The sequence below is a fragment of the Podarcis bocagei genome (genome assembly GCF_964188305.1).
Source record: "Podarcis bocagei genome assembly, chromosome: 10".
NCBI lineage: Eukaryota > Metazoa > Chordata > Lepidosauria > Squamata > Lacertidae > Podarcis > Podarcis bocagei.
Window position 1 is genome coordinate 23,420,293 of NC_138135.1, and position 25,236 is coordinate 23,445,528.

At 45.2% G+C, this 25,236-nt stretch overlaps 1 protein-coding gene and 1 long non-coding RNA gene across 2 annotated transcripts in view; one reads left to right on the plus strand and one right to left on the minus strand.

Annotated features, from left to right (window-relative positions):
- The first annotated feature begins 1,487 nt into the window (after positions 1-1,487).
- LOC308596814 lies at positions 1,488-14,762 on the plus strand. The gene is made up of 3 exons (XR_014012710.1): positions 1,488-1,666; positions 12,989-13,042; positions 14,158-14,762. It is a non-coding gene; the product is annotated as an uncharacterized lncRNA (long non-coding RNA).
- Positions 14,763-21,893: 7,131 nt separating this feature from the next.
- SLC13A4 (solute carrier family 13 member 4) overlaps positions 21,894-25,236 on the minus strand; it is a gene marked incomplete at its 3' end in the record, with an annotated part of 43,075 nt that continues 39,732 nt past the window's right edge. Inside the window, exon 17 of the mRNA XM_081212050.1 lies at positions 21,894-21,904. The remainder of the gene's footprint in view (positions 21,905-25,236) is intronic.

Here is a 25,236-nt window from a genome sequence, read left to right on the forward strand (position 1 = left end):
TGTTTTGTAAAATTTCATTATTCAACAAACTTGAACAAATTTCTAACAGCTAAGACAAAACATGACCATTTTGATACATAAGTTCTGTTTATCAGCTGTATTAACAAACAACTTCCTCTGTGCCCTCCATTGACTCATTCAACTTTGTTGAAGTTCCATTCAAAAATGGGAGATTTGTGGAATGTAGTGGTGGAACGAAACACACACACACTTTATTCCGTCATCTGAAAAATGGCATTGTTTGTCATTCTACAATTACAAAAAACTTTTATTTTTAACAAGTTTCTTGATTGGGACAGTAAAGCACATTGTTAACAGAAACACACACATATAATTACAGTGGTACCTCGGGTTAAGTACTTAATTATTTCTGGAGGTCCATTTTTAACCTGAAACTGTTCTTAACCTGAAGCACCACTTTAGCTAATGGGGCCTCCTGCTGCCGCCGCGCCGCTGGAGCACGGTTTCTGTTCTCATCCTGAAGCAAAGTTCTTAACCTGAAGCACTATTTCTGGGTTAGCGGAGTCTGTAACCTGAAGCGTGTGTAACCTGAACCATATGTAACCCGAGGTAGCACTGTATAGGATAGATTCTGAAGCTGAGGCTCCAATACTTTGGCCACCTCATTAGATGAGAAGACTCCCTGGAAAAGACCCAGATGCTGGGAAAGACTGAGGGCACAAAGAGAAGGGGACGACAGAGGACGAGATGGTTGGACAGTGATCTCGAAGATACAAACATGAGTTTGACCAAACTGCGGGAGACAGTGGAAGACAGGAGGGCCTGGCGTGCTCTGGTCCATGGGGTCACGAAGAGTCGGACACGACTAAACAACAACAGATATGCATAGGATTGCATGGCTTCAGTTCTGGTCACCTTGCTTCCCAAAGGCAATTGTAAGAATTGGGAAAAGTTCTGAAAAAGAACAACCAAAATGATGAATGATGACTCCCTGCTTGTGGAATCCTCTCCCCAGGGAGGCTCATCTGGCACCTTCTTCATTAGGCAGCATTCAAAATATTCCTCCTCTTCTAGGCCTTGGGCTAACTTTCTATGGATTTTTAAACTGGGTGTGTGTGTGTCTGTGTGTCTGTGTGTATGTATCATTATGATTGTTACTGTTATGCATTTTTGTGTTTTTATATTGTAGACCTCCCTGTGACCCGCAGGTGGTGGTACTGTTGTTGCTGGTATCAGTCTGTCTCCAGAGACAATGCCGTGCGCCTCTGGGGGGTGAAGTCAAACCACTGCGCCAGCAGCCCCCAAGTAACTTCCTCCCCAGGATGCAAGCCTGGGAACTGCGTGTATGGAGGTCCTGGCCAAGCAACGTAACGGAAGCAGCTCGGTCGGCGCCGTAAACTGAGCTTAGCCAAGCGCCACCTTCGCCGCTGAATCATCAGCCTGCGCGCGCTTCCTTCCCGGAGCTACGAGGGCAGAGAGAGGAGGAAGCGAGGCTGCCTAAGCTGCGCGCCGCCGAGAGCAAGGAGCGCCCCGGATAGGGCTCCTGAGAGGCCCGTCTAAAGGTTCAGCCAGTGAGGGAAGCCGGAGTTGGGTTGGGAGGCGGGCACCCGGAAGAGAAGAGGCTCTGTGCTGCGGCGCGAGGCTCTCCAACTGGAAACGGAGGGGCGGAAAAAGGCTGCGCGCAGGCACCATGTTTCAGTTTTTGGTGAGTCTTTTCCCAGGGGCGCAGAGGCTGGGTTGGCTTGGAGCAGGGGTGGGCAGGCGTCAGGATCGGAGGTACCCTTTGGATCTCTCTCTCTCTCTCTCTCTCTCTCTCTCTCTCTCTCTCTCTCTCTCTCTCTCTCAGATCCCCCAACCAGGGCTGAGCGCAAAAGAGCACATAGTTAGAATGGGCACAGATCCCCGTTTTCAGTTCCAGAACTTGAACTCTACTCGCGGTGCTTTCAGGGGAAAGTGTCCCCTCGGTTAACTGTCTTCCTTTCATTAGTTGGGAAGGTCTCTCTGTCGCTGCCACTGTAAAACAGAGTGGGAGTCAAGAAACTCTTACCGATTTGCTGTACATTAGTAGGCCACCCGGATTTCGACCAGTTGATTCCGCGATCTACTGAGGGCAGAGGAAGAGAGGCGAATTTGCAGTCACATTGGGCTACTAGAAGAGAAAGATGGTGGTTATGCCTATGAAAGACACCCCCACCTTTTAAATGAGCAGAGGAATAAATTAAGGCATCGAGAGTGCAAGCCTGTAAGTGGGAGTAAACCCCAAGAAAAGCAGTGGGCTAGGTGTGTGTAAGATTGCACTGTAAAACATTTATTTAGGAGTGCGTCCCTCTGACTTCAAACTTCTGAGTAGATACACAAAGAAGGTTGTGTTGTGAGCCTGGAAACTTATATATCCCTTCCCAAGCCCAAGGTCTGTTGTTGTTGTTTATTAGATTCGTTGGTCGCTTTTGTCTTTCCCAGGCCAACTCAAAGCAACTTACAAACAAACAGAGACAAAAACAGAGGCGTCTAATGTTTCCCCATCCCAATTGTTCTAAGGATGAAAGCTTTCTCCTGACCCACATTTGTGGCAGCTGACAGCAGCTCAGTAATATGGCATCTATTTGGTAGTGTCTTTAAACTGCTGTTGTAATCACACTGTTCAGTATTTTCTCAGTATCGTTTCACATGGGTTAAGTGCTCTTCTGTTCCACTTACGAATCATAAGGGCGGAATAACTGCTCTGAGGAAGGTCTGGCCAGCCTGATGTTGTCTTTCCATTAGTGATGCCTCTGGAAACTCACAAGCAGGGCATCAAGATGTCAGCCATCTCCCCTTGCTTGATCCTAGCACCTTCTTGATACATTCCTGGGCTTATTTTGTCTTTTCAAACACAATCAAGCTGCTTTCCCACACTGTCATCTTTGTATGCCCTCTGCTTTAAGCTATCTATTGCATGCAGCCTGACAACGCCTTCCAGAGGCCGTACAACCCCTTAACATATCTCAGAAAACAACACTGGTTGTTGTTTTAAATAAAGCCATTTAAATGTGCCCTGTATGTATATTGGAACTATTGGACCGGTGGGTCTCCAGATGTTGCTGAACTCATCAGCCCCAGTCAGCATGGCCAGCAGCCAGGGATGATGGGAGCTGTAGTCCAACAATGTCTGGAGGGCTATACATTCCCCACCTCTGCCCTGCTGGTTCCTGCAGTAGGCTAGATCAGTGTTTCCCAACCTTTTTTGGGCAAAGGCACACTTGTTTGATGAAAAAAATCTCGAGGCACACCACCATTACAGCCCCATGACGTCAGCGCGCAGCGTCACGCCGGGAGGGACGCACGAAAGTGTAAGTTTCAATTTTTTCCCCTCCCCCTTGCGGGGGAACCTCCAAGCTTTGGGGGTGGGGGGGAGGAGGCAGCAAAGCGAGGCAGGAAGGAGAGCGCGGCTTGGCTGGGTGAGCTTTGGAAGGGGCAGGGAATGAGAGCCGCGAGGCGGGCGCTGCGGACGGAGGCGCTGCCCGCCGAGCTCGCAGGCAGCCAGGGAGGCAGACGGCGAGAGCCCCGCGCTGGGCGGCCTCTCCTCGCCGCCGCCGCCCCACCTCTCGCCGCCCGACTCGCCCGCCTCCCTCCAGGCAACATCTCGCGGCACACCAGGCAACATCTCGCGGCACACTAGTGTGCCGCGGAACAGTGGTTGGGAAACACTGGGCTAGATCATGCCTCATGTGTTCAATATCACATCTCAAAACTGGGTGCTCTGCCATCTTAACAGTGTTTTCCTCATTATTGGGGACCAACACAATTACTAATTGCCTGTCAAATTTCTCCTTGGGATTCCCTGGACTTTCATCCATTTGGGGGCCTATGCAGTTTCCTTTTAGACTGATGCAACGATATCTTTGCACCAGTTTTGCTTTGGTGCTAGCTCCTGATATTTGTTAATGCATTTTGACATATTTATCCCTGTGACCTTTCACACAGCCAGGCAGTTTGCTAGGCCAGTGGTTGTTAGTGCCCACAACATACCAGAAGTTTCCAAGTTGTGGGTTTCCTTTTTCCTTTTCTAGCTGTCTCTAGAAAAACAAGATATTAACTTGTCCATATCCAAAGTTCAATTCGTTTCGTGCCTGATAAGGTGCATGCCTTCCACTCTTCCCCTGTTTGTTTCACTGAGCTGCTGCTGCAATCCTAGACCCACGTACCTGGGAATAAACCCCATCTGAAATCAGTGGGACTGAACAGCATAATTCTGTGCATGTCGTCTCAAGTCCTTCAGGAGAGGGCTGTTGTGCTCTGGTCCTGTTTGCTTGCAGGCTTCCTGCTGGCAACTGGTTGCCCATTGAGAACAGGATGACAGAGTAGATGGACCTATGGACAGATCCAGCAGAGTTTTTCTTATGTTTCAACCTAGATGTTGAATTAATTAAACTTCAAATTTCTAAATATTGTTTCAGAAATGTAGTCACACCCTCATGTGGATAGGTAAATCAGCCACATGTATCAGTGTACTGCAAATAATGTACAATCATACCTTGGGTTACAGACACTGCAAGTTGTGCATTTTTGGGTTACGGACGCGCTGAAACCCGGAAGTACCGGATGACGGGTTACTTCCAGCTTTCGGCGCATGCGCAGAAGCGCTGAATTGCAACCCACATGTGTGCAGATGTGGCGCTGCGGGTTGTGAATGCTGCAGGTTGCGAACGTGCCTCCCGCACGGATGACATTTACAACCCGAGCGTCCACTGTATTACATATATATTAGCAAATGCAAATCTTATGCACATTGGTGTTCTCTCTTGCTGTTTTCCATGATGCATAGTTGCTACCCTATTGAAAAACAACTACTGTAGTTTAAATAAATATAATTTCTTATATCTACCTTGCAAGTATTACTGAAGTTCCTCGAATGCTGCAACAGAATTTAAATAAATATAGTAGTTTAAATTCTGTTGCTGCATTCGAGGAACTTCAGTAATACTTGCAAGGTAGATATAAGAAATTAGATTTATTGAGAATAAGTTTAATTATGATAAAAGCGTGTACTGGCAAAAAGTAATATGAATTTGAAATATGGAATAGATGGGAAGTTGGGTCTTTAGTGTTAAGACCAATAGATGTTTTATTGTTTGCTAAGAAAATTATGTGTCTATGGTTATTTTTGTAATTTGTGTGTAATTTGGTATTTGTGTGTGTGTGTTTTTCTTGTTGTATAAATAAAAAACTTTTAAAAAAGAAAAGAAAAACAACTACTGCTTGCTCCAGTGCCGTGTTAAAAAGGAAAGGTGGGATGCTGGAGACGGAATGGTTTCTGGCCAGGGCATCTGCACCAAGAGCTGAACAACTTTCTAGCATTTTCAAGTGAAACATTGAGAACCGGAATCACAGACTTGTAGAGTTGGAAGGGGCCATGAGGGTCATCTAGACCAACCCCCTTTTGATGCAGGAATCTTTTACCCAACATGGGGCTGAAACCCATGACCCTGAGATTAAGAGTCTTATGCTCTACCGAATGAGCTATCCATAGTCAGTAGAAGTCTGGATGTCTGCTGGTTGGCCATTCTAATCCGGGCAGGCCAGAGATTCCCTGCAATCACCTGATTACTCACCCTGTCAAGATCTTCCATAACGGCTCAGGATACTAATCCTAGCCACCCTTGAGCCAGCCACATAAGCACTTTAAAGCCGTTTCTGTGGTCTTAACTGTCCCATTGAAATGAATTGTCCCACTGAAATCGAAATACGTGCTTTAATTTCCCACTGGATTGTTCCTGCTGTATTCCTGGGACGCCCTTGGGTAACTCATGACATCCCTGATTCTTACACTTCTTGAAATACAATGCCACACAGATGTTTGCTTTCTGAGCTTTGGCTATATTTTTATCAGGCATTAGTAAGGTGCATGTAAAGTTCAGAGGTTCATGTGTCTCTTTTGCAGTAAACATTAGGACCATGGTCCCATAAACAGAGCCACCGGGTCTCTTATTGAAAGACATTCTGTGTGCTTGAGCAAGACGCAATAGAACTGCATTCTTATTCCACCCTTCCTCCTGGGAACTCAGGACACAAAAGGCCATAGGTCAGTGGGAGAGAACATGTTTTGTATGCTGGTTTCTAGTTCAGTCTTTGGCACCTCCACATACAGTTGGGAGATACACCCGTCTGAAACCATTGAAAGCTACTGCTGGTCAGCATAGATAGACCATACTGAGCTAGATGGACCAGTGCTCTGACTCAGTCTAAGGCAGCTTCCTATGTCCCTGCCACCATCCTGTGAGGTAGATCAGGCTGAGAGTGAGTCTGTGAGTATGTTGCCAGGGGTCTACCTAGTCCACCTTTCTGTTCTCACAGTGGCCAACCGGATGCCCAAGCAACATAATCTCAACATAACCATTAAAAAGGATTCCTGAACTGACTTACAAATTGCGAGACAAGGAGAACTGTGACTTCAAGGAAGAATGGGAACTTTATACAAACTATTTAAAAACACAACAAAATGAATTGGACTCCTTGGCAGGTTTTGAATAAACATACATAGAGTTACTGTTGATAACATGGTAGACAGATAATGTAAGGATTTGTATAATTTTACAATATGCAGAGAATAATATATGCTGAGAAATCAGAGAGAGGAGCTGAGGGACGTCTCTGGGGGAGGGGAGGGAGTGTTTGGGGGGGGGAAGGGGGAAAATAATGAATATGTTATGGTTTGATATGTTGTCATGTTGCAATTGCTAATAAAAAAAAGGATTCCTGAAAATACAGGGAAGTAGCATCCTCTAAAATGTGCAAGAGTTCCGTGGAAGACGCATAGGGTGGCAAACTGATGCGCAGTAGGTTTTTGAAGTTTGGGCAATCTGTGCATTGGGTGTGGCGGCACATTCCCTTTGAAATGCGCTCCCAGTGAACATCAGCTGAGCACCTAGTTACTGGCATTTAGGCACCTACTTTAAACTCATCTGTTCACCTAGGCTTTCCCTGGGAGGTGATCTTACTATCTTCTTGCAGCACAGTTTGGAAATCACAGGCCTACAAATCAGCCCCCAGGCAGCACATCTGTCTGTCCATTTTAATAAAGTTGCTCTGTGTTTTTCATGGGCATTGTATGTGATGCTCCTGGTGATTGTGGCTCAGAGACGTGGTTAGAGAGTCTTGCAACCTTTAAAGCTACTTTATCTAACCAGGTTCCTCCAGATGTTTTTTTGGACTGCATCTGACCATTGGTCATGCTGGCTGGCTTTGATGAGATCTGTGGTCCCAAACATCTGGAGGGCAACCAGACTAGGGAAGGCTGTTGCAAATGGCATCCTGTGTCCATATTTAATTCCAAGTCCAGACTTTTAATTAAATTATTGCGGGTGTTTGTGTAATTTTACAGTAAATCAGACTTTAATTTGTTTTTCTCTTTTATTTATACAGCTACCTAGCTCAGATGCTGATCTTTGTTGAGAGTCAGCCTTTTGTTATTGTTGCTATTGATTTTCTTTTTTTAATGCTTCACAATCCAAAGCAAAGTCGGAATCGTTCGAAGGACGTCTCTTATTTCTCTGGCGTTGTCTCTTATTCCTCTGACAAAACGACAGATAAGACTCGCAACAGAGAGGGCATCCTTAAGTATTCTTTGATGGAGTAGATGTCTGATGTTCTCTTGCGTTGCAAATCCACAATAAAAATCACTTCTGTAGAAGACTTTCTGATTAGTGTCTGAGAACCGGAAGAATGGAAGAGGGAAAAGCTGACATATTCAGCCTTGCCTTCTCTTCCCTGTTTTGGTAACATACAGTGTCGGGACTCTGTTCCTTCCTAGTTAAGACTGCTGCAGGCAGATAAAGGGATAATCTCATAAATGGGGCTTTTGTTTTTCAAAAGAACAAAGTAACTATGTGCTTTTTTAAAGGACTATGCATAAAATTAGGATAACTGGGAAGCCCTATACATTCCAGCCAATGTTTTGCAGGCCTCACTTGGCATGCAAATTGCCGATTGTCAAACGGGCTGCCAGCTTTTTCCCTCCTAAGACTATTTAAATCCACTTGCAGATGCAAGTAAAAAGTACTTTAAAATATCGGAAAATGAGCTGTGTGTAGGCCCCACAGGGGGAGGGTATTTTGCTTCAGGAACTGACCTTTTATGAACTCCGAAATAAATGGGCCAGAGTACATGGTTGCCACTACCCTAAACTCTGAGGGTGGGATTCAGTGTTGTGCTGTGATGAACTTTCCATCTGCACAAAGCATCGCAGCTTGCCAGATAGAAACACCACCCCTCTCCCCACCCATAGGCTCTGTTATCAGGCTTCACCTGACACAGAATGCCACGGAAGACAGAATCAGGATGCAAGATGGCCTTAACAGAATGGAGAACTGGGCCAAAACTAACCACTGTCTTGATCTAGCTGACTATTCATATGTTCTTAACATGAAGATAACGGACCCCTGACCATTACGTCCAGTCGTGACCGACTGGGGTTGCGGTGCTCATCTCGCTTTATTGGCTGAGGGAGCCAGCATACAGCTTCCGGGTCATGTGGCCAGCATGACTAAGCCGCTTCTGGCGAACCAGAGCAGTGCACGGAAATGCTGTTTACCTTCCTGCCAGAGTGGTACCTATTTATCTACTTGCACTTTGACGTGCTTTCGAACTGCTAGGTTGGCAGGAGCAGGGACTGAGCAACGGGAGCTCACCCTGTTGCGGGGATCCGAACCGCTGACCTTCTGATTGGCAAGTCCTAGGCTCTGTGGTTTAACCCACAGCGCCACCCGCGTCCCATCAACATGAAGATAGGCGTCCCATCAACATGAAGATAGGTGTGTCCAAATAAACCGGATGTCAATGAACAACAATTCCCCTCTTCCCTGGCTGCTGGGAGTTGTAGTTCAGCCACATTTGGGTGGCCAAAGTTTTCCCCACGCCTAAAATAGACAGAGCCAGCTGAGACCATGTTGTTCTCATATAGATATTTGATCTGCGGTTAGCTTTGCCTGTTGACATGCTTCAGCAACTGCCTCACAGCAGTCAATTTTTCCGACCACCAATCGATGGAATGGTGCTGGTACGCATTTTATGTTCTGTTGGCCTGAAAGCAAAGGGGGAGGGGGGAAGGAGGAGTGAGTGGGTGCGGCTTTTGAGATGCAATCTGTTCCCACACCACACCCCTCGATACCCGCAAGTACATGGCAAGCGAAGCAGGACACTGAGGTCTATAAATCTGTTTTCTAAGAGTGGAATGGTAAGCATGACTGTGTTGGAACCAAGATAAATTAGGACAGATGTACTGAAATGCTGGATGGGCAAGGAGAAGCAGTTTGGATTAAGAGTAGGGAGATATATATGGAGCTGGATCATGAGATGGAAATCTTGTTAGGATGTTAGTTAAAAGAGATACGGTGCCATTGTGAGGCATTTTTTGAGAAGAGTTGGATGCAAATGATGTCTTAGCTTCCAGCTAGACTAAATGTCTCTTGGCCTGTTTCAGGCACTGCACTATTTCAGAGCAAGGAATGTGGCAAATAACTTTGGGGTACACTCTGTGTTTTGTGATGGCACATTCACATGCAGCGGAGTCCAGCAAATCATAAACAAGGCAATGTTCTTTGTTTAATGTGACTGTAAAAAGAAGCCAGTGACTTGAAAAACAACAACCTATTTTACTTTTGAAACTCAAGAGTGTTGCTTTTGCTGTATGAAAGAGGATGGCTTTTTTTGTTTGGAAATTGGCCATTGTGTCCTGGACTGTCCTGAGACTGTGATTCCTAAGTGACCTCCAGACCATGCAAGCCGCTGGGCTGGGGGTGTCTTTCGAGAGCTGTAGCAGGACAATCAGACTCCAGTTCTGCCCTTCCTCAAACTGGCTTCATTCATACATATACAGAGCATCTTCAAGGGTAGCAAAAGCAGCATATATGCATAAAATACCATATTACACAATGGGATGCGGGTGGCGCTGTGGGTTAAACCACAGAGCCTAGGACTTGCCGATCAGAAGGTCGGTGGTTCGAATCCCCGCAACGGAGTGAGCTCCCGTTGCTCGGTCCCTGCTCCTGCCAACCTAGCAGTTTGAAAGCACGTCAAAGTGCAAGTAGATAAATAGGTACCGCTCCGGCGGGAAGGTAAACAGCGTTTCCGTGCACTGCTCTGGTTCGCCAGAAGCGGCTTAGTCATGCTGGCCACATGACCCAGAAGCTGTCTGTGGACAAAAACAGGCTCCCTTGGGCCAGTAAAGCAAGAGGAGCGCCGCAACCCCAGAGTCGGTCACGACTGGACCTAACGGTCAGGGGTCCCTTTTCCTTTACCATATTACAGAAAGTAAAATGGATGTAATACAAACTTTTTTTAAAAAAAACAAGGCAGTTTTATAGGAGCTATTAGCAAGCACATGGCCATGCAACCTATTTGTTTGACTTTCAGCACTGAAATGAGTATTAGACCATGTTTATCTTTGTGTAGCACTGAAATTACTATTAAATACTATTTAGCTGCATGCAGCATGTGTTAATTAATTAATATCAAAACTCCCACATGGTGGGGGGGTGGGGGCGGGCGGAAGCTTTGTTAGCTTTTCAAGTAAAATGTAACCCGTACAAGAAAATGTGTAACAAGAATGTTGCCTGTTAATGTGCCAATTGACGAAAATAAGTGCAACGTACCATCCTCCCGAAAAGTCATATATTAAGTTAATAACTGATGGTATGGAAAAGTGAGGAACCAGTTTTTATTTTTCCATAGAACCTTCTTAATCACGGTATTTCCCGCAAAAGAATGTGTTCTATGACCATGACAGAAGACGCCGGCTCTCTTTATTATTCTGTTGCCTGCTTGCTGCCTAGTAGCCAGATGTTAATTAGGAAACAATTCATACTTAATTATTATTTCTTAAAGTTGGCATTCCGATATTAGCACACCAAGCTCCAATCCACAAGCAACTTTATGTACAAGATTTTAAGGGTTAGGCAGATTGTTTGCTAGCAATCTGACATTTTAAAATTCTGTTCTGCCCTGAGGCATTGTTGGGAGAGGAGGCACACTTCCTGCCACCTCCCCTTACTTCTCCTCTGACCCAAATCCTGCTTCTTGTTCTTCCACGTCTGCCAAGGACTTGGAGGATGACCACTTCATTCCTTGCTGGAAGAAATGATACTCTAGCAAGGTGGGAAGAAACCCCATTTGAAGGCAGTTTCTCCCGGGACCTAATGGCAGCAGATTAAGAAGTGGTGGCGCCAGAATCTGCAGAGGGGAAGCAGCACAATGCAATCAAGTGAATGTGGGCAGAAAGAAGTTCCCATCTTCCTTCTAGCCTACTCTTCTCCTTCCACCCACGTGTTAAGATGCTATTGTCAACCCCAATCCCTAAAGTCTTGAACAGTGAGGACTTCACTGCATACTTGTTCTTCTCAGATGATGACTGGAGAGGCATTTAGGTGCCTAGCGTGAGGGTGACATGTATGGTTTATAACCTACAATTTCTTCAAGCCGATCTGGTGTAGTGGTTGAGAGTGCTGGACCAGGACCCAGATGACCACAATTCAAAACCCCATGCAGCCATGAAGCTTACTGGCTGACCTTGGACCAAAGGGGGTTGTGAAGCTGAATTTTTCATGGCGCACACAATCCAAAATTGGCTTTGTTCTCCTATTGCAAGCACTAGATTGACTAGCTCCTACAAAGTGTGATATATGAATTCTCAGCTCCTGAAATAGTGTCCCCACTTTTCCAAGTTTAATTGTTTAAGGCAATTTTAACTTTACTGTACATATTTTTTTATTCCACAGCTCTTTCTACACCCAGTGGCAATAAAATCTGCATTTCTTTTGTGGCTGAAAAATAGATCCTCTTGTGGTTAAACCAGCAACCACAGGCATTGAAATATTTTCACCACTTGGTGACACATTTATTTATCCATTTAACATTGCAAGATTTGAGGACTTTATCATCCAGATGGAAGAGGTTTACGAGGCCCAAGCTCTCAGATGCTGGATTGGGAAAAACAAAAACCCTTTTGCATAGAGTGGTCACTGCTGGGTTAGGATAAACCTTTAGTCTATCTTAAGCCAGGGTTTTGGAATCTTTTTCAGCCTGAGGTCCGCATTTATTCATGGGTAGTCTTTTGGGGGCCATATACCAGTGGTGGTTGGGAGCGGATGCAAACGTAGGCAGAGAAGTGGATGAAACCTTTGTGCATTTCTACCACACAAAAGTCGATTTGTGTACAGACACTTCTCCGCCTTCCTTCCAGGAAACCAAGAGACCTTGTTGATGTTTAGTGGCACATTTCCAGCCAGGCAAAAATACTCAAGGAGGATGTGCCCCGTGAAAGACATGTGCAGCCTGGGGAGAGTCCTGAAGGCCACATTTGTGGTTCCCCATCCTAGATTATGACAATTTCATAGTGGGCATGCAGTCATATTTGATCCAGTGTCAGGGGTCAGGGCATGGCATGGTTGGACATCCATCAAGGTCCATGACCTGGGAAGGGGCCCACCATAGAGACCCTGCCAGCTCTACTACCCCTCAGTTTAATTATTGGCCCCCCTTTGATCGCCTCTGCTCCAGCCCCGAGTGGATGAGTTGGTGAGAGGCAATTGCAGCAAAGAGGAAGCAGCAGCCATTTTTCACTTTCTCCTTTGCAAGCAGCAATGGCAGTAAGGAGAAGGAGGGGGACCCCCACCCCAATGCCTTTAGCATGTTACATAACATCACCACTCCCATGAAAAAAATCCCCTGGTGCTTGTCAAGTGCTAGGAAGTGTCTGAAATTTTCCAAAATTCCTGCATTTGTACTGAAAATCATGACTGAAGGAATTAATTACAGTATTTGCTACGTAGCTTAACTTCCGAAGCAAGCATTATGAGCAGCAGAAACCACTTGGCAAAAACCAGCAGCTGAGAATGTGACAAACACTTTAATGAGTATCAGGTTTGTTTTGAAACTGGCAAAAAGTTGTTTTTTGTTTTAAAAAGCTTAATGGAAGAGAAGCTATATCCTTAAGCACATTCACCAGATGGGAGAAAAGTATAATCCTTGTCTATCCTTTTTATTTCTTCTTTAGGTTGGTTTTGCACTTGGCAATGTAGTTGGGATGTATCTGGCCCAGAACTATGATGTAAGTATTATTTTGCTAGTTTCCTACTGCTGAGCTTCTGTTAACATTGTTTATGGGGTTGCAGTTTTGTGGGAAGGCAGTTCCATATTCTGCTTCATACCATTTTCACGTGTTCACTTAGAAATCCACTCTGTCCTGTTTCCTTGTTAATCTGATATATTTTAAAAGTCAGTACCAGTTGTCTATCAGCAAATTTTGAAGTGCAGAAGCCCATCATGACAGACCCTATATCCATTCCCCTATGGAGAGCCCAAAAACGGAGTCAGCTGCATTGACCCTTATCTAACACACATAAAAAGATAAGAAGGGTCTGCTGGATCAGGCCAGTGGTCTATGTAATTTAACATCCTGTTCTCACAGTGGCCAACGAGATGAAGCCCGCAACCAGGACCTGATGTAAGTGCTTCCTCCCTCACACAATTGATGCAGGTCCACAACATTTCTTTGTGCAGTATCTTTTTCTGCCCTTTTGGAGTTGGCAGCCATTTTGTGTGATGTAGCCTCCACAGCAGCCATTTTGTAACAGGTGCCCAGAGCAGTTTCTCAAAATCCCAGTGCTTCCACTGGCCCAAAAAGGTTGGCAGTGTCATTGAAATACTACTCAATATAATCCAGAGCAGATTCCAACGTATAGTTAGCGGAGTAACAACATAAAGACATTGCAGGATTCCCCCAAAATAGACCAGAGGCAATTGTATTTCATCCAATAGAGCTTTACTGCTACTGAAGGCAAATGAGCATAATGGTCACAAATCCAATACATTCAGAATTGGCACTGTTTATAAGAAATCCAGTTGCAGCAGACTTATTATAAGTTATTGTAAGTTTAAGTTAAGTCTAAACCTTAACACTAAGTATACTACGTATAGAACACCAGAACAAAAGAGAGACAGAAACTCTGTTGTAGGGTTTCAGAACCAAACAATAATTCTCTTCCCTGTGCCCACCCACCAAACACCCAGCCTTTCTTACCACACAGACTGATGAAGATAAATGGAAAGCTTGCTCACTGCTTTGTGACATTTTGGTTGGCCTAATGATGGTATCGCCATGCTACAGACAATGAATTCTGTGAACAGTAGAAGATTCTGATACCCTGTTCTGCTTTCAAATAGGTTCCGAACATTTCAAAGAAGATTGAAGACATCAAGAGAGACGTGGAAGCTAGAAAGAAACCTCCAAACGACAAATGATGTTTACCTAGCTGTCTCTGTATTAAATGTAGATCATGTAGTTTTGCCACTAGGTCGCAGATGCCAAACCTTCATGTGGCTTTTCTGAATTTCCTCCAGATGTGTAGTCTTGAAAAACCAAGCTGCCCTCAGGCTGAAGTGTCACCACATCCAAGGGACCTTCTAGCACTTTCTGGATATTTGACTTCTTTTTCTTTCTTTCTTTTTACTCCATGTGTAATGAGAAAAACCATGCAGGGAGAGACTGAGAGATTGGACTATTGTTCTCAGTGTTTGTTTTCAATAATATTTTCTATTCAGTATTAATTTGATTTCGGAGTAGAGTAATGAAATTAATTATTCCAGTGTGACAATCAGTAATGGTCTGGCTGTAGAAGTGACTCATGAAAGAAATTAAAATGCGTCAGGAATTAGCATCCAAAGATTTTTAATGGTATTTTAAAAATTAATTCAGTATTTTTTTGTACAACCTATTTGTAATATACTAAATCACAGATAAAAGTCCTCCTCTCTTTCCCCCCTCTGAAGTGAGAGGCTTTTTTATTTTATTTTAACCTTGTTGATTCTTGTGCTGTGTATTTTCCATGCAAAAGGAGTGTGAATTATTGAGCAAATCAGAGAACTCTGTAATAGTTTCCGGGCTTGCTTTCACCCGTTTTCTTCTCTCAGGCATTTTGTATGGTTGCTCCTTAGATTCAACATTGGTTGCTTTTTTAAAAGTCTTACAAGATGCCCAATAACAAAGTTGTTCCCTGTGAAGAGGAATTGTCTCTCAAACTACTTTGAGAATTGTAACTCTTTGAGGACAATTTGGGTCTCTTGACGACTATCAACACCAGTAACAAAGTGCAGCTCCCAGAATGCTTTGGGGGAAGCCATGGCTGTTTAAAGTGGCATAACAGTGCTTTAAATGCATGGTGTGAATGTGGCCTAATTCTTGTTTTGTCCCTGGTCTGCTCTCTGCTGAGTTCCATAAGGGTGCCTCTCCTGAGATATATGGCATGTTAGCAGGTATCAGGGGGTAAGAGCAGACTGAGGTGGGTAGATCAGTGCCTCATTCACCCTAATGAACGAGTGTCCACTATTCAGACATTCACTTACATTCAATTAATACTGTGCGAACTGGGAGTACAGGGCCATGGGTGTTCGGCCCATGCTTGCCCCTTCCCAAAGTTGTACATACAATTGGGAGGGTATCTGCATCAAGGTGGTCCATGGGATCCCTCTCTGCAGCAGTCGCCATGGAAACTCATGGGCTTCATTCCACTGGGCAGATTTCTGAGGCATTAGCATGGGTACATTGGAGGTCGGGGTGTGTGGAGCCTGAGGCCTGAGAGCTAAATGTGGCCTCTTTGGGGCTCTTCCCCCACCTTTGCTCCCATATCAACTTCTTTTATTGGCTGGAATGTGTCCTTGAACTCTGACAATTCCTCCCTAGAGGGAGGATGAAGTATGTGTTGAGTGTGATGACGCTGGGGGCAGATGCTCCTTCTTCAGTGGATGAGGTTGTGGACTCCATGTCAGAAGGGGAACTGCACCCAGGATCAGCCCCCGATAGGACAAACCCATATTGTCATTGCTCCCTGGCCCACAGACTTATCGTTTCCACTCTCTGGCTTCAAAGATCCCATCACAGAAGCCCGAGTACAACCAGAGTCTTGCCATCTCTGTAGCCATTGTTGCTGTTCTCATGGACTTCTTGAAGACATCTGGGTGGTCGTGTGTGTGTGTGTGTGTGTGTGTGTGTGTGTCTGAGAAGTGTAAATACTGAAATATGGTGAGCTATTTCAACTATTAAAATGTGTTTACTTCACAGTGAATGAACTGGGAGATTATTCCCTTGACTGGAGCTTGAGGTATATATTTATACAACCTTACATACTGAAACCAGCAATTCTCTTGGATTATGTCCTAGAGCAGACATCCCCAACCTGCGGCCCTCCAGATGTTTTGGCCTACAACTCCCATGATCCCTAGCTAACAGGACCAGTGGTCAGGGATGATGGGAATTGTATTCCAAAACATCTGGAGGGCCGAAGGTTGGGGATGCCTGTCCTAGAGCTTCCTTTTTTTTCTTTTTTTCTTTTTACTATATTTTGAGTCTGTGACGTACAGGTGCACGTTGTTATGCCATGGTAAGAAATCCCCTCTTTAAATGAGAATTTTTTGGGCTAAAAGAACTTGAATTTCTTCACAGGCATTTTATCAAAGAATGTTTTTGCTTCCTTTCCCAGAAATGCAGAGTGTCCATTCTGTATACACTACAAGGAAAAACTGAGGGGTCCCCTCGACCTCATTTTTAAAGTTCCTGCTTATTCAAATCTGCCAAGCAATTAACTTTCAGGCAAACAAAGCTAGTTCTAAACAAAGCCAAGAGACATTCTGATGTCAGTACCCATTAATGTGAATTGAGCGGACTTCTTCCGTCTCTTTCGAGATCTGCAATCCTTTGTACATCAGCGGCGATGGCTTTCGAAAGTCGCTAATGGGTTTCTGAAGTGCCAGAACTATTTGGCAAGGGCACCCTGGTCCGTGGTGCTGACATAATTATGAAGGTTCAAGTAGTAGCAAACACAGACCAGGATTAGCATAAAGCTCCATCTACTTCCATGCCTGCAGGCAGAGATTCTCCCAACCCTTGGTCCATCTAGCTCAATATTGTCTACACTGACTGGCAGTAGCTCTCCAAGGTTTCAGGCAGGGGGCATTCCCAGCGCTACCTGGACATGCCAAAAACTGAACCTGGGCTCTGTAGAGTAGGTGCTCTTAATGTTAGCAGTTTCTTTGAAGAGTGGTTCTACATTGCTCCTCATTGCAAGAAAACAAACAAACAAAATTCTAATACCAGGGATGTTTGTCTACTTCCGAAAGAGGTATGCTTCTCTTCTAGTCTATTGGCAATGCCCATTTCTATGAAAAGGGAGGCAAGGGAGATGTAAAATGTCAGTGCTGAATTTGTGGCTGAAATCACTTATGCATTCAAAGCAAGAAAGGGAGCAGGCAGGGTTGAGGATATGTATGTTTGTTGTTATACTTTTTAAAAAAATCATGGAAGATAATTAAAAAATAAAATAAATGTAGGTCGATACAAACACCAGTTTTCCCCATGCTGTGATTTTTCGTCTGTGAGGGTCTAGCAAGTGTAGCACCTTGAGCAATGCTTGCAAGAGGTATTGATTGATGATAGATAGATAGATAAATAGATAGATGATAGATGATACAGTACTTTATAGCAAATAAAATAGCCCACAGTCCCTGCTAATGTTGGAAAGGTTCTGGCTCGGTGTGCTTTCTGGGAAGAAGGTCCCAGGTTTAGTTTCTGGCATTTCCAGGTAAGGATGAGAAAGAACTTACTCTGAAATCCCGAAGAACAACCACTACCAAGAAGTGTAGGCATGGCTGACTAGATCATGGTTGAAATTACCAATTTGTCCCTTGACACGGGGACATTCCCAGGAGAACTGAAGGAAGCAGTAGTGTCTCCACTCTTAAAGAAAACTTCATTAGATCCCTTAGAGCTATCCAATTACCACCCAGTTTCAAATCTTCCATATCTGGGTAAGGTAATTGAGAGAGTGGTTGCTGAACAGCTTGGTAGGTTTCTGGAGGAAACATCGGCTTTAGATCCATTTCAGTCCGGTTTCCGTCCTGGTTTTGGGACCGAGACGGCTCCGGTTGCCCTAAAAGATTATCTCTGTAGACAACTGGATCGAGGTGGGTCAGGACTGCTGATCCTTTTAGATTTATCAGCAGCCTTTGACATGGTCGATCATGATCTTCTGGACCACCGCCTCGCAGATGTGGGGACATAGGGCATAGCCCGTAACTGGCTGTGCTCTTTTATCTCTGGTCAGGGACAGAGGGTGGCACTAGGGAGGGAAATGTCATAGAATCATAGAATCATAGAGTTGGAAGAGACCACAAGGGCCATCGAGTCCAACCCCCTGCCAAGCAGGAAACACCATCAGAGCACTCCTGACATATGGTTGTCAAGCCTCTGCTTAAAGACCTCCAAAGTAGGAGACTCCACCACACTCCTTGGCAGCAAATTCCACTGTCGAACAGCTCTTACTGTCAAGAAGTTCTTCCTAATGTTTAGGTGGAATCTTCTTTCTTGTAGTTTGGATCCATTGCTCCGTGTCCGCTTCTCTGGAGCAGCAGAAAACAACCTTTCTCCCTCCTCTATGTGACATCCTTTTATATATTTGAACATGGCTATCATATCACCCCTTAACCTCCTCTTCTCCAGGCTAAACATGCCCAGCTCCCTTAGCCGTTCCTCATAAGGCATTGTTTCCAGGCCTTTGACCATTTTGGTTGCCCTCCTCTGGACACGTTCCAGTTTGTCAGTGTCCTTCTTGAATTGTGGTGCCCAGAACTGGACACAGTACTCCAGGTGTGGTCTGACCAGAGCAGAATACAGTGGCACTATTACTTCCCTTGATCTAGATGCTATACTCCTATTGATGCAGCCCAGGATTGCATTGGCTTTTTTAGCTGCCGCGTCACACTGTTGGCTCATGTCAAGTTTGTGGTCAACCAAGACTCCTAGATCCTTTTCACATGTACTGCTCTCAAGCCAGGTGTCACCCATCTTGTATTTGTGCCTCTCATTTTTTTTGCCCAAGTGCAATACTTTACATTTCTCCCTGTTAAAATTCATTTTGTTTGTTTTTGCCCAGTTCTCTAATCTGTCAAGGTCGTTTTGAAGTGTGATCCTGTCCTCTGGGGTGTTAGCCACCCCTCCCAGTTTGGTGTCATCTGCAAATTTGATCAGGATGCCCTTGAGTCCATCATCCAAGTCGTTGATAAAGATGTTAAATAAGACCGGGCCCAAGACAGAACCCTGTGGCACCCCACTAGTCACTCTTCTCCAGGATGAAGAGGAACCATTGATGAGCACCCTTTGGGTTCGGTCAGTCAGCCAGTTACAAATCCACTGAGTGGTAGCAGAGTCAAGACCGCATTTTACCAGCTTCTTTACAAGAATATCATGGGGCACCTTGTCAAATGCCTTGCTGAAATCAAGATAGGCTATATCCACTGAGTTCCCTTCATCTACCAGGCTTGTAATTCTGTCAAAAAATGAGATCAGGTTAGTCTGACATGACTTATTTTTCAGAAATCCATGCTGACTATTGGTGATCACAGCATTCCTTTCTAGGTGCTCACAGACTGTTTGCTTAATGATCTGCTCCAGAATCTTCCCTGCTATTGATGTCAGACTGACTGGGCGGTAATTATTTGGGTCCTCTCTTTTCCCCTTTTTGAAAATAGGGACAACATTTGCCCTCCTCCAGTCTGTCGGGACTTCGCCTGTTCTCCAGGATTTCTCGAAGATGACTGCCAGTGGTTCTGAGATCACACCTGCCAGTTCTTTTAATACTCTTGGATGCAGTTCATCTGGCCCTGGAGACTTGAATACATCTAAACTAGCCAAATATTCTTGTACTGTCTCCTTAGTTATTCTGGGCTGTGTTTCCTTTGCTGAATCATTTGCTCCAAATTCTTCAGGTCGGGCATTGTTTTCTTTATCGGAGAAGACTGAGGCAAAGAAGGCATTGAGGAGTTCAGCCCTTTCTGTGTCCCCTGTTTGCATTTCACCATCTTCTCCTCTGAGTGACCCCACTGTTTCTTTGTTCTTCCTTTTGCTACGAACATACCCATAAAAGCCTTTTTTGTTGCTTTTAACCTCTCTAGCAAGCCTGAGTTCATTCTGTGCTTTAGCTTTTCTGACTTTGTGTCTACACGTTCTGGCTATTTGTTTGAATTCCTCTTTGGTGGTTTCCCCCCTTTTCCATTTTTTGTACACATCCTTTTTTAATCTTAATTCAGTTAAAAGTTCTTTAGATAGCCACCCTGGCTTCTTTAGGCACCTTCCATGTTTCCGTCTCATTGGTATTGCCTGACGTTGTGCTTTTACTATCTCCCTCTTAACAAACTCCCAGCCATCATGAACTCCCTTTCCTTTTAGTATTGCTGTCCATGGGATCTCACCCAGCACTTCCCTAAGTTTTATGAAGTCGGCTTTCTTAAAGTCAAGAAATTGAGTCCTAGTATGCTTGGCTGCTCCTTTCCGCTGTATAGTAAACTTCAGAAGAGCATGATCACTCGCGCCTAATGATCCTTCCACTTCTACCCCACTAACCAGGTCATCAACATTGGTTAGGACCAGATCTAAAATGGCTGTTCCTCTTGTTGCTTCTCCCACTTTCTGGACAATGAAGTTGTCTGCAAGGCCAGTGAGGAATCTGTTTGACCTTATGCTCTTGGCTGAGTTTGACGTCCAACAAATATCCGGGTAATTGAAGTCCCCCATTACTACTATCTCCCTTCCTTTTGCATGCTTGGCCATCTGTTCCAGGAAGGCATCATCTATGTCCTCCGTTTGGCTTGGGGATCTATAGTAAACTCCCACAATGAGGTCTCTGTTATTCTTCTCTCCCTTAATTTTGACCCAAATGCTCTCACATTGGCTTTGAGGTTCTAAATCTTGGATCTCTTCACAGGTATACACATCCCTGACATATAACGCCACTCCTCCTCCTTTCTTGTCTGGTCTGTTTCTTTGAAATAGATTGTATCCCCCCATTATTACATTCCAATCGTGGGACTTATCCCACCAGGTTTCAGTGATGCCTATTATGTCATATTTAGTTTGCTGTACCAAGAGCTCAAGCTCATCTTGTTTATTTCCCATGCTTTGCGCATTAGTGTACAGACATTGAAGTCCATTAATCATTCCCCCGTGTCTCTTATTTAAGGATTTTTTCCTCCCACCACTAGGTCCGCGTGCTGTTTGCTCCATTTGGTCTATGACATTTGGATGATCATCTTCATTAATTGATAGACTCCTACCTTCAGGAGCACTGTCTCCCTCCCCCACATTAGTCAGTTTAAAGCCCTCCTGATGAGGTTTCTGAGATTTTTGGCAAAAACATTCCTCCCAACCGTTGTGAGGTGCAGCCCATCACTTGCCAGAAGTCCATCTTCAAGAAACTGCAGTCCGTGATCTAAGAATCCAAACCGTTCCTGTTTACACCATTTGCGAAGCCAGCTGTTCACTTCCAGTATTTTCCCCTCTCTCCCTGGGCCACGTCGTTCAACTGGGAGGACAGACGAGATGACAATTTGTGCATTTAGTTGCTTCAATTTCCTGCCGAGAGCCTCGTAGTCTCTTTTGATCTTCTGGAGGCTATTGCTTGCAGTGTCATTGGTTCCCACATGAACCAAGAGGAAGGGGTATTTGTCAGTGGGTTTTATGATTCCTTGCAGTCGTTCAGTTACATCTTGGATCTTAGCCCCGGGGAGACAGCACACTTCCCGAGACATCTTGTCAGGCCCACAGATCACTGCTTCTGTTCCCCTCAGTAGGGAATCCCCTATCACCACTACACGCCTCCTCTTGGGTTTGGTCGGGGTTCTTCCGTGAGCTGTCCGTTCCAAGGTCGCCTGCACATTCCCTGAGGACTGACTTTGCTGCTCGTCTTCATATACCTGATCGACTGTAATGAGGGAGAGATCCTCAAATGGAGTCTGCTCTTCGTCTTCCATGCTAGGGGAGAGGACCTCAAAGCGATTGTGTATTTCTAAACAATCAGAGTGAACCCTGGGCCTCCTACTTCTTTGAGTCACGTTTCTCCATATATCTGGCTCCTGTGTTGATGAACTAGCCTCCTTCTCAGGGGAGTCCCCTGTCTCCTCCTTGGTGGGGACGGTGTGCTCTGTTGCTTCCAAGAAGAGCTCCAGCTCTCTAATTCTTTGGAGCGTAGCTACACGTTCCTCCAGTTGCTGGACTTTGTCTTTTAAAAGGGCAATCAACATGCAATTGCTGCAGGTGAAGCTGCCTGCAACCTTTGGCAAGATGGCAAACATTGCGCAGGAATCGCAGGCGACTGCAGCTGTTCCCTCCCCTTCCATCTTGAGATCGTGTTGTTGGGGGTGGCTACAGAGGTCCTCCATCATAAAAAGCTTGAAGACAGGACAAATAATTTCGCCCACAAAAAAAACCCTAGGTCTCCCCCAACAAACGTTTGAGACTAGCTCCCCTAAATCTAAAAGATGGATATAACTGCGCGCGCCGCTAGGCGCGCGCCGCTGCCCTACAAACTCTGATAAGCTCCTCCCACAGCTAATCCCCTGCCTCAACAGAAACCCTGCCCCCTCTGACCTTTACACAGGGAAAACAGCTAATCAGCCACAAGAAACACACACACACAAGAAAACCCTTTTTGCTCCTTCTTCAACTGCTGCCCTACAAACTCTGACGTCGCACCATTCCTTGGTGTGTGGAGTGCCGCAGGGCGCAGTTCTCTCCCCGATGCTTTTTAACATCTTTATGCGCCCCCTTGCCCAGATTATCCGGAGCTTTGGGTTGTCACCAATATGCTGATGACACTCAGCTCTATCTGCTGATGGATGGCCACACCGACTCGGCCCCGAACACACTGACCAGATGCTTGGAAGCTGTGGCTGGATGGTTTCGTGGGAGCCGATTGAAACTAAATCCTTCGAAGACAGAGGTCCTATGGCTGGGTTGGGATGGCATGGGGATGAGGGACCAATCTCCCTTCTCTTGCGTGGGCCCAATTAGTGCCATTGCCTTCCGTTAAGAGTTTGGGTGTAATCCTTGACGCCTCCCTTTCCATGGAGGCGCAAGTTACAGCAACAGCCAAGGCGACATTTTTCCACCTTCGCCGCATCAAGCAGTTGGTCCCTTACCTTTCCCGCCCCGACCTGGCCACAGTGATCCATGCGACGGTCATCTCCAGGCTTGACTACTGTAATTCGCTCTACGCGGGGCTGCCCTTGAAGCTGACCCAGAAACTCCAGAGGGTGCAGAATGCTGCAGCGAGGCTCCTCACGGGGTCTCTGCCATGGGAGCATATTCACCCAGTGCTTTTCAAACTGCACTGGCTCCCGGTAGAGTACAGGGTCAGATTTAAGGTGCTGCTTTTGACCTTTAAAGCCCTTCACGGCCTAGGACCCTCATACCTACGGGGCCGCCTCTCCTGGTATGCCTCACGGAGAGCCTCAAGGTCCATAAATAGCAACACCCTAGTGGTCCCGGGCCCTAAGGAAGTTAGATTGGCTTCAACTAGAGCCAGAGCCTTTTCAACTCTGGCTCCGGTCTGGTGGAACGCTCTGCCTCATGAGACCAGGGCCCTGCAGGATCTGATTTCTTTCTGCAGGGCCTGTAAGACAGAGTTGTTCCACCTGGCCTTTGGCTTGGAGCCAATTTGATTGCCTCCCTCTCTTTATTTTTTCCTTTCCTTCTCCTCCTGCGATGAAGCTACATTTTAATATTTTAATGTTTCAATATTTTAATGTTGTATTTTAATGTTGTTTTTAAGTTGTAATCATTCAACTTGTTTTTATTATTGCTTGTAAGCTTCTCTGAGCGCGGCCTTGGCTGGGGAGGGCGGGGTATAAATAAAAATTATTATTATTATTAGTATTATTATTATTATTAGATGGGCCAGTAGTCTAACTCAGGGTATTGGCAACTTCCTTTCAGCCTCTGTTCCTAAAACACTGCAAATCCCAGGCCTGAATGCTTCCATCTGTACTGTCATGTCCGGGTTACTTCTTTGCGAGTTGTATCAATGCATCTGAATGAGGAAAAGATACCAATGAAGCTGAAGGACTTGGAAGCTGTAGCAAACTGAGGCACTGCAATTCTAGAATACATGTTAGGAGAAGAATGAGAGCAGAGCAAATCAGAGAATTAACTAGCTTACGGGTGGAGAAGTTGTGGCCCTCAAGATGCTGTTGGATGACCATTCTTTCCCGCCATATTTATTGACTCACTGGGGCTGATGGGAGAGAGTCCTTCATCTTTGAACTAAATGGAATGGGAGAGGTCATCTTGTTCCTGCCGCACTCCAAACATCAGATAAAAATTTGCTGTTTTAATGGAGCTGTGTCGTTATCTACAATCAATAACTTACAGTTGTCACACTGAAGCTAATTCGGTGCTCAAATCCAGTTCTCTCTCTCTTAGTAGAATGGTAAAATTATTTCAGATGCACTTAATAGGATGTATATATTTGGGCAACAATGGTGGCATTCTGTGTCCAGCTGGGACAGGACTTTTGAATCTGGAAGTGGTTTGCCCTGGAATTGCCTCTTTAACTTTGGGATAATCAAAACAAGTGTCCTAATAAATTACCCAAGGCATTTCTAATTCAGTTGCTTTCCTATATATTGCTCAAGACATTACTAGTTTAGCTGTTTTCTATTTTGTTGTTATTTGTTTGCAACTTGGTCTATATGTGCAGAGAATTTTCTTTGTTGTCAATCATCCACTTAAATTAACAACTCAGTGGGTAACCACTTCTTCTCCCATCATGACTGCCAACTCCCTTCTGGTCACGGACGTGCCATAGACCAACAGAATGAAGTTCACAGCCCTGGTTGGAGAACCCTTGATGTACTGAGTGGGTTCATGCCTGAGTGGCCATTTAAACCTGGGTCTCTCTACATGCTGCTGGAATAGTGTGGGAAGAAGTCACTGTAGGGGAAGTGGATCCCAGGATGATGAGATGAAGTGTGAACTGGGTCTCCGTCACTTGGCAAGCCAGCCATCTCTACATGTGGAGGCTTGTGGCACTGCTATGTCATCTCCACAGAGGGCAGCAGAGCAGTGCTCCCCCACAAGGAGGTACTAGATGGTACGCAGTACTGGCACCTTTCTTGTTTGTTTTGTTACAAAGTGTGTAACAGCTTCACAGTGAATACCGGCACTATTTTTCTAGGGGGAAAAGCACTGCCGCAGAGTACTCACCCAGGCTTTCAACATCTCCATTAATATGTCTACAGATCACAATAATTTCCAAAGCTTGAATAATTTATTTTATTCACAAGCAATTTCTACAGCATAGACATTTTTATTAGCATCAGAGGAGCCCTCCCCCTTTAATGGGGAACCCTCCCCGCAAAAAAAAATTGATCCTAGTACAGTTACTGTGGTTAACAAAGGCTCTATTTATTTCTGTACAC